Source organism: Micromesistius poutassou, assembly GCF_964030765.1.
Source record: "Micromesistius poutassou genome assembly, chromosome: 6".
NCBI classification, from domain to species: domain Eukaryota; kingdom Metazoa; phylum Chordata; class Actinopteri; order Gadiformes; family Gadidae; genus Micromesistius; species Micromesistius poutassou.
This window is the reverse complement of record NC_140276.1, coordinates 13,402,679-13,412,678: the sequence shown is the minus strand read 5'-3', so window position 1 is coordinate 13,412,678 and position 10,000 is coordinate 13,402,679. Positions and strand designations below refer to the sequence as shown.

The following is a 10,000-nucleotide window of genomic DNA, read 5'->3' as shown; positions in this document are numbered from 1 at the left end:
AGCCCTCACTCACTCATTCGCACACACACACACGCGCACACACACAGACATGCACACACACACACACACACACACACACACACACACACACACACACGAACACAAACATCCACAAACAATATGTATTGTTAAACTCAATCAGATAAATTCATTGTACAACTTACACATTAATTTACTGTTAACTTCGTGTATTTTCAGGATATCAGGGTAGGGAGGGTACGGGGGAATATTTCTCTCTCTTCTTCTCTCTAGCGCAGGAAAAAAAAAATTATCCACCTTTATCTCTCTCTCTCTCTCTCTCTCTTTCCACCTCCCTCTCCCCACCTCCCTCCTTCCCTCTCTCCACCTAAAAAGACACGTAGAAAGACGACCATACTGAAAGTGTTTGAAAGCATCCTGTCAGTCAGCGAGCCCTTCAGTGGTCTTTAACCACGTCGGCTGTCAGGGAGCCTCGTGGCTCCATGGTGGGTAGCATCTCCCCCCCCCCCCCCCCCCCCCCTCCCCCCTTCCTGCCGGGAGGCTGAATCCCTGTCTGGTGATGGAGTAATAAAGGCAGCGCAGATTAACAGCCTTCCACATCATTAACATCCCATTAACACACTGTTAACTGAGCCCACCAATGCTTACAGAGCAGTGACTACCCACACGGGACCCCCACCGGTCTCCCGGGGCCCCCGCAGCAGGCAAGTGGCGCTCCCATTCGCCTCCCACGCTGCAGAATCCTCGCCGGCCAAGGGTTCCCCCGTTGCCGTGGTTACCTGAGTGGAGCTCGGTGTGGGGCCGTGGAAGTGTTTGCTCCTTCATCACACTCCTTGGCGAGGCGTCCGAGAGAGCGGCTTTGTTTAACCCTGAGTGACTTGTGGACAGGGTGTCTGTACCACCATCGTTACACTGCTGCAGGGGGGGGACTGAGAACTCAACACAAACACACACAATGTGGACAGGGCACCGTATTTGGAAGCGACCTGAGAGTAAGTGTTAAATAAATGATAAATGGACTGCATTCATACAGCGTTTTTCTAACCAGTGGCCACTCAAAGCACTTTACAATATTGCCACACACTCATCCACACATTGACACACTGACGGCAGTGTCAACCCATCAAGGGTCGTCGGGAGCAGTTAGGGTGAGGCGTCTCGCTCAGGGACACCTCGACATTAGGAGGAGCCGGGGATCGAACTGGCAACCTTCAGGTTACCAGCCAACCCGCTCTACCTCCTGAGCCACATGCCGCCCAAATGCCGTGTTAGTCTTCTTTCTGCAGTCAGGTTCATTAACAGCAGAGGAAGAGCTCTTGTGAACTCTGCGAGACTGAGGTATGAGGATAGGGATGGAGGATGAATACTAGTAAATGTAGGCTGGGTAATGGTCGTGCATTAAGGTATCGACAATACCGTGATGAACCCACTGTCGGTGTAGCAACTCACTCCTTTCTGAGGCTAGGAAGACTTTAGTTTTAGTCTATTGACGGAAAAGGAAAAACAGCTATAGTGAGTTTTAAGGACCACATAAATTTAATTTAATTTAATTTTGGTCTGGTACTTTGTGTATCACTTTGGCAGATTTATTCTGTAGCCTTTGCAGAACACACAACAAAGTATGTCTGTAATATTGATGTATGTATGTATGTATGTATGTATACATGTCTTTACTTTCATGCATCTTCACCCACATCTGTGTGTGTGTGTGTGTGTGTCTGTGTGTGTGTGCGTGTGTCTTTGAGTGTATGGGGGACTTCTCACACACAAAAATCACTTGGGGATGAAATGCCCACCCTAACAGACACACACTTTCCTTCATAGTTTGGACTATTTAGTTTTTCTCACATTCTCTCTACATTATACTCTATGTTGTCTCTCTTTTGCTTTAGTCTAGACAAAGAGGGAACTAAACAAGAGTTCAAACCTTGAGGGCGTGATATGGTTATGCTATGCTAGGCTAGGCTAGGCTAGGATAAGCTTTGCTGGACTGGAAAGTAAAGAATAGAGAAAATGAGGTGAGAGGTATACAGCAGCATAGAGCACATTACCAACACTTCACAGAATATATTATAGCAAACTCCCACATCTCTTTAATTCAGCATGTTTGCTTCAGTTCCGCACTTATTTCAAACCGGGAATTCAAAAGCACTTTGTTAACATTGATTCTAAACTGTTTCCCGAGGTTTAGTCCCGGAGCAACTAAATAAGGCCTTGCCGTCATGCTGTTGATGTTTCTTTACCAGAGGGACTGCAAGCACCGAAGCATTCTATAATGAATGTATAAATACACACAGAGTTCTGCTCTGGAAATACATACTCAACATGCTTTGCAAATATGTCCTGAAGTGGAGAGACGATCAAGAAAAGAACTTTGCGGCTGTGGGGAAATAAAAAGACAACCAACAAAATGACGATGAATGATTATAATTTAGTCTTTTGTCATTTTGTTCCAAACTATACTGTTGTATAATAGTTCTGCGTTGTATAAGGTCTGCTTTTCTCTGTGTGTGTGCAGGCTGGCCCCATACAACCTTTGTACACTATCTTACAAAAAGTTAGCCATGTTTGGATTTCAGCGATAGCAGCGTGCAACGAAAAAATGTTGCTTAACTTTTCGTACAATATCACAAACCATTGTATGAGGATACGTTGGTGAGTGTGTGTGCGTGTGTGTGTGCAAGGGCAATAACACACTAGACACACACTGTGTGGCAGCCCTCTTCTCCTCGGTTTAGGGACGCTTTGTGGCCTAAATGCAGTGAACACAATTCCCCACAGAGATTATTGAAAAAAGTCTGGTTTATAATCAAGTCGTGTTTTAAATGCTTATCAAAAATCAGGTGATTAGACGATTATAAGGGACGACAGCAGCGAGTAACACAGTATATAATCAGGTAAGATCTTCATAACCTTATAATCTTATCAAATATATTAATACTTGTTGTTTGTGAGTCTGATGTCCTTTCCAAACATGATGAAAGTACACATGCGGGAAGATTGGAGCCCGCTCCCTCCCCATGCAGTGTCTTACATCACTAATAGGTCTGTATGTTATCCATTAGGAATTTATAAAAAGTAAGACATTCCCCTCACTAAAGGAGTACCAGCAGCTGACAACTATCACAATTCACTGTGTGTGTGTGTGTGTGTGTGTGTGTGTGTGTGTGTGTGTGTGTGTATGTGTATGTGTGTGTGTGTGTGTATAACTCTGTGCGTTAGTAGGTTTCCATGAAGGTCTGCCAGTGTGTAATCAATGTTCCTCATTTGTGCGGTGTCACTTGTCAGCAGCTATCGATCCGCGACGGTTGACTTCTGGAGAGAGAGAGAGAGAGAGAGAGAGAGAGAGAGAGAGAGAGAGAGAGAGAGAGAGAGAGAGAGAGAGAGAGAGAGAGAGAGAGAGAGAGAGAGAGAGAGAGAGAGAGAGAGAGAGAGAGAGACTGAGCGCCAGACAGTTAACAGACACACACGTGGATCAGGAGAAGATTGAAAAAAAAGACAAAAATGCTATATTTCAAAAGAGTCCTTGTGTGTGCCAGTATATTCTACACACACTATTTTACTATTTACTATACCAGTATACTGTAAACACCAGTATATGTACACACTAGTCTATTGTACATACCAGTATACTGTAAACACCAGTGTATTTACACACCAGTCTATTGTACGTACCAGTATGCTGTAAAGACGTGTCTATTGTGGTCACTGGTATATTATACACCAGCAGCATGTTGGTGACCACTACACCAGTTCCTTTGGCTGTGTGTTTGGGTTGCAGGTGGGGTTGAGGGTCGATGCACCTGGTGTTGCCCAGGGCTGTTTGAGAGCTGATCACAGTCCTCACGGGAGTCGTAGATTGTAGAGCAAGCAGGTTGAACAAGGCAGGTTCAGACTGCTCTGGTCCTCTGACCTAGGCTGGCCAGCCAATTGCCTGTTGAAAAGGATATATATATATATATATATATATATATATATATATATATATATAATGTTACAGATATTTTATTTACCACATTAAAATAACACAGTTCCAAACATAATTGGTCTATTATTTACTTAAGTCTCACTTGCCAAGTGTTTAACTCCTGTAGCTTATATAGACGAATAGAGCAAAAATGAGATTTACTCTAAGGGTAAAACCAATGTTAATTGACAGATATAACCATGATTTGTTGAAGTGTTGCTTGACCAGACTTGTATTGATTTGACAGAAAACGCTGTGAACAGACACATTTCCGTAGGGTTTTACAGATGTAAACATACCATTAGGACATATCTAAAGCTCAGAGCTATAGGCTAACTAAGCTAAGCATATTTTTGGATCAGGCAATTGGCTGGCCAGCCTATGTCCGTCAGACACATTTCCGTAGGGTTTTACAGATGTAAACATACCATTAGGACATATCTAAAGCTCAGAGCTATAGGCTAACTAAGCTAAGCATATTTTTGGATCAGGCAATTGGCTGGCCAGCCTATGTCCGTGAAAAACAGAGTAATCAGGACCCAGCAGTACTGTGGCGCTCCACAACGTGGGTGTGTGGTGGGAAAAGCACGTTCGCATAACTCAAATGGAGATTATGGGATCCTCATAATCGGTGGAATCTGCCTCCGCGCATCCTTTTCTAATTATATTTTAGCTCTACATCTCTTACCAGAGACACAGCCATCTCTATGAGTTGTTCTTCCGTTCCTTCAATCTAGGACAGCAGAGAAATGTCGAAAGTATGGATTCCACATCCACCAATAGGATCAGTGGAAGACAAACTGAGAAAGTGGATATCTGTTGAACTTTAAAGAGCTGCAGTGGGCCGCCACCCTATGGCTGTGTGAGGCTAGACACTGCTGTACATGATGGTCACCACCCTATGGCTGTGCGTGGCCATAGATATATATATACTGACTTGCCGCGGGGTAACCACCCACCTGAATGAATGAACGTCAATGGAATGAATGAACGTCCATTCCCAGTCAAAGTCACTCTAAATCGCCTTTTTTTAAGCAGGTTTCTTCAAGCAGGTTGGTTTCTGACATTTCTGACAAATGTGTGATGATGGAAAAAAGAAATATATATATATTTTCAATTTATTTTTACTGGCATTACCACGAACACACGTTTGACCCGACCGCTTGAAGATTGTCTTCAAATAAGGCGATTTGGTGTGATTTTGACTGGGACAGGACATCCGTCCCATCGATCGTTCATTCATTCAGGTGGGTGGTTACCCCCGCAGCAAGATGGGGACGTCATTGACGCATACGTTCCACTGAACAGTGCAGCTCAGGCGATATCTAGTCAGTATATGTATCTGCTGCGTGGCTAGACGCCACTGGGTTCATTCACTCTCCCTCTCCACTGGCAGCCATGTTGAGCACCAAAGTTGCGCTCCTTGTTGCACTCTGTTACTATGGTCCTGATTTGGTTTGTTATTTCTTCTCTTCCATTCGGAGACCCATGGGACGAACATTACACCTCATGGTTATCTTGATTCACAAATAAACCCTTTGGTGGTCCTTTGTGTGATTCCTTTTGGTTCTGGGACCACCCGGAGCCAAGATGTAAGTGCACACACATATTGTGAGAACCCCCTCACACACCAATACCGAGATGGACTTTCACTTACCGGCAGTCGACACTGAAATATTCTGCCAGTAAGCTATCTAAGCTGTTTCTAAACGGTCTACCGTGGTTTGGAATAGCCCCGGCTCCTGACATAGTGGTTTCTCCAGCATCAGGGGACCAATAGAAACCAATTTATCCCAGCCTCTCGCTCGCGTTGAAGCGGCCCTATCTGTGTTCTGATTGGTGCCAGCGCTCTGTCTCTGGAGGGGTCTTGACCGCTACGGAGCTCTCCGTTGAGGCTTGAGACAGTCTCACTATCACAGCAGGCCAGCAGAAATCTGGATGGACTGGACTGATGAGAGTTGAGTCCTGTGCTGGGCGAGTGGACGTCTCAAATCAGTCTTTCAGACTAAATAGACGGAAGCACTTCCTTCCCTTCAATCAGAAATTCAATTCAATTTGGCCAAACCGAAAATGACTTCATTCAGATTTAAAACTCCCCTCCGGGCGTTTTGAACGAATCAGTCGCTCCCACACTCTGAAAGGAATTTATGTTCCTGAACGAAATTCAGTTTTCAACACTTTTAATTAAGGTTATTAATTGGGGCAAATTATTCATGTACTACATCATCGGAGTGAGGCTTTTTTACAAGGAAATTAAACGCTGTGTTATGTAAATGTACTGCTTGATATTCCTATCTCTTCTGTGTTTTGTGTGTATTTGTGCGTGTGTGTTTGAGCACAGAGCTGTAAACCCCCTAACCGAGTCAATTCAAACGGGAATCGTGTTTTTTTTTGTCAATCTTTTGAACATTACAATTCAATTCAAGCACAGGAAATACTCTGTTTTAAGAGTAAAATATCATTACTGGAGTCATGTAAGCAGCCAGGTGAGGCGATTATGTGACAAGCAAGCATACATGTTGATCTCATGATAAACAAGAGGTGTGCGCGCGTCGTTCTGCAGTGATTTAAATTCTGGAGACGTAATATGGTGGTTATCTCCCACCCAGTCCCCAGAGGTGGCTGCATGCAGACTGAACCTCATTTAAAACGTGTGTCTGCCACGCCGCTGCTGTCATAGTTCAGGAACAACCTGAACCGAGATGATTAAACACATATATAAAGGACACACAGCGCTAGGAGCCAGTTCCTTTGTTTTCACTTAGATGCCGCTTTAAGTATTGTGTGTTTGTGTGTGGGTGTGTTTTGTTTTGTTAATTGTAAATAAAATTAAAGGACCTGAGGCCTTGGGGGGGTTCTGGCTGGAAAGCACACTGGAAAGCACACACACTTTTTAGACCTTGCATGTCTTGCATGTCTTGATCCCTTGTCTTATGTTTTTATTTTTAACAATAATAATCACTTAAATTTCTTCGAGCATTGGAATCGGACTCATAAATAAATGGAGATTCTGTTTTTTGCCAGACATCAAGTGTCTACCAAAGCCTTTACCCGGTCAGCAAAAGAGTGATCTACACAAGGAACAACAATGGACATCGTGGTCAATAGAACGTGCTTTCACTCATTCGAGCAAACAATCTGCAGGAAAAAGTCAGAGTGCCTTTTATCGACGGTGCTCCTGCTTTCATTTATTTCTTAAAATACATTGGAACAACAACCACCGCCCCCGCCAGACCAAGGAACAACCCCTGCACCCCCCCCCGGCCAGTGGATCCATATTCAGCCGGCGTGCCAGCGCCGCGTCCCCCACCTCCTCCTCCTTATTGTTTCTAAGGGGGAGCCAGATAAGAGGGGTCGAGGGTTACCCCCTGACAAACAATGTGTGGCCCGGCCCTCTCAGTCACTTCAGGAGGGGACGGTTGTTAGCTCAAAGTGGCTCCGGGCGTGTCAGAGTGGTTTCCTGCACTCATTCATCAGATGAGCCCTCGGCCAATCAGATGGCTTCCCCGGTGCTCCTGTCCGTGGGGCTGAACGGGGGTATTACCTCGGGGGGTCGCGGGTACTAGTGGCCATGTAGCGGTTCCAAGGGCACGGCCCTGGGATCCTAGAGGGTTGTGGGGGAGGGGGAGGAGAAGTCCTGCCACCGCTCCACGGAGGCAGTCAAACAGAGGGGTTTGGCCCATTGCTGTACTCATTCGCGAGCCTGGATGGTTGAGTTGAAATAATGGGCCAGCGTTTCTCTTTGTCCACCTGGAAGTCCCCCTACCTGTGCTGTGGGCGAACGGCTGTCCGCTGGCAGCCCGGGGGCCCCCTGCCCTACTTTCCCTTGCTTTCCCTCACACACAGCATTTTAACAAATGTGTTTTTTTGACTGAGCAAGGCGCCATCTCTCAAATATATGTGTTTTTCGTCTCATCTCTCTCGGTCTCGTCTTTCTAAGAGCAGAGTTGTTGTTTTTTTTCCATTGGTAATGTTGCCCGTGTCAGGAGGGGGATCTCCGTATGTCAGGGCCCAGTGCCTAATGAGCTACCTCAGGGGCCCCTCTGGAGTCCAGGGGCCGCTCAGCACACTGCTGCTATCACACACACAGACACACACACACACACGCACACACGCACACACGCACAAGCACACGCAGACACACATCGCACACAATGCACACACACACACACACACACATACAAACGTAGCGCACACACACGCACATACTCAAGCACACACACACACACACACACACACACACACACACACACACACACACACACACACACACACACTACAGATCTCCTGTAAGTATGTCCGGCCATTGCAAGTGTTTTCATACACAGAAGAAGTAACAAATTCACACACACACACACACACACACACACACACACACACACACATCATGGGCAAACATGCACACACACACATACACACACACACACACACACACACACACAAACACATCATGGGAAAACATGCATACACACAAACAAACACCACAAACACCCATGCAGATGTGTTGGCCATTTTTAATATAGCACTGTTCAATAAAAATGTAGCAGCACTTCCTGTGATCAAATACCAGCTGTTAGCATTTGCAATTGACAACACAAGGTGATTTATTGTTCAATTATTGCCAGTGCGCAAACAGACACACACACACACACACACACACACACACACACACACACACACATACGTTTGCACCGATATTTGCATAGCTGACTATCATTGTCCCAAAATGCTAATAGTTTTGTCTGTAATGCATTGTGTTGTCTGGTATCACAGTGAGGCAGTAAGCCTCGGGCCCTGCTTTGCTATTCATCCTGGAAGAGACACGATGCCACAGAAAGGTCAGAGAGGAACAGAAGTCTGAGAATTTCCTCTATTTGTAAAGCATATTTTAGTCTCACTAATTACACAGTGGCTTTAGTCCTGCTGTTTGTACACTCATCCTTACTTCATTTGTACTCGTATCACGATAACGGAGACAAGTTATAGATGTACACGCACGCACGCACACACACAGACACGCATGCATTTACACAGGCACACTCCTCCTCCTGATGGTATGCAGTGAAGGTGATTTTGTCATTGTCCTGATGTGTGTGTCATTCAAATGCGAAATGTAATTACCTCCACGCTTCATGAGTTTTTTTCATGTTTTACCTCCCCGAGAGAGAGAGAGAGAGAGAGAGAGAGAGAGAGAGGAGAGAGAGAGAGAGAGAGAGAGAGAGAGAGAGAAGAGAGAGAGAGAGAGAGAGAGAGAGAGAGAGAGAGAGAGAGAGAGAGAGAGAGAGAGAGAGAGAGAATACGTACAAATAGATTCCCCTTGTCTCTCTTGTCACATCATGACGCATAATCTCTCCTGTCTTGTTGGGATTGGACACACACACACACAGGGACACACAGGGACAGGCACTGGTTCCACAGCAACAAACCCAATCATTTAACATCTCTACGGGAAGGTTCTGGTAATTTCAAGTAGATGAAATCTAAATCGTGTCCCTTTGAAAGCATGGGCCTTTTGTGAAAGTGTGTTTCTTCTAAAGCCATAGATTTAGATTGAACAAAATACAGGGAGTTGCCAATAAAAGGTGGATTAAGGTTTTTTTTTCCGTGTGGATTTTATTTGGAAGTTGCCAATAGCAAGATAATACCTCCATCCTGCCGCCGGCTCTGACACAGACGTTAACGTTCAACTTGAAAGAGTTGACTTCCTATTTTGCTACACTCAACAACTCTCTCTCTCTCTCTCTCTCTTTCTCTCCCCCAATCCCTCTTTCTCTCTATATCTCTCTCTCTCTCTCTCTGTCTCTCCCTCAAATTCAAATTCAAATTCAAAAAAGCTTTATTGGCATGACTATTGTGGTAAACAAACAGTGTTGCCAAAGCATTACAATATTACAAATATTACGTATAATAACAAGAGAATGTCAGAACAATATGTACAATATGTACATACCAACAACCTATAACAATATAACATAACATACAGATGTATATATAGAAATATAGTAACATTTTGAAAATTTAATGAATGTAAAGAAAAGCTGCATAAAACACATT

General features: G+C 44.7%; 1 protein-coding gene across 1 annotated transcript in view; it reads left to right on the top strand.

The window, feature by feature from the left end:
* il1rapl2 (interleukin 1 receptor accessory protein-like 2) overlaps positions 1-10,000 on the top strand; it is a gene marked incomplete at both ends in the record, with an annotated part of 108,093 nt that overhangs the window by 53,983 nt on the left and 44,110 nt on the right. The gene's annotated exons all lie outside the window — the stretch shown is intronic.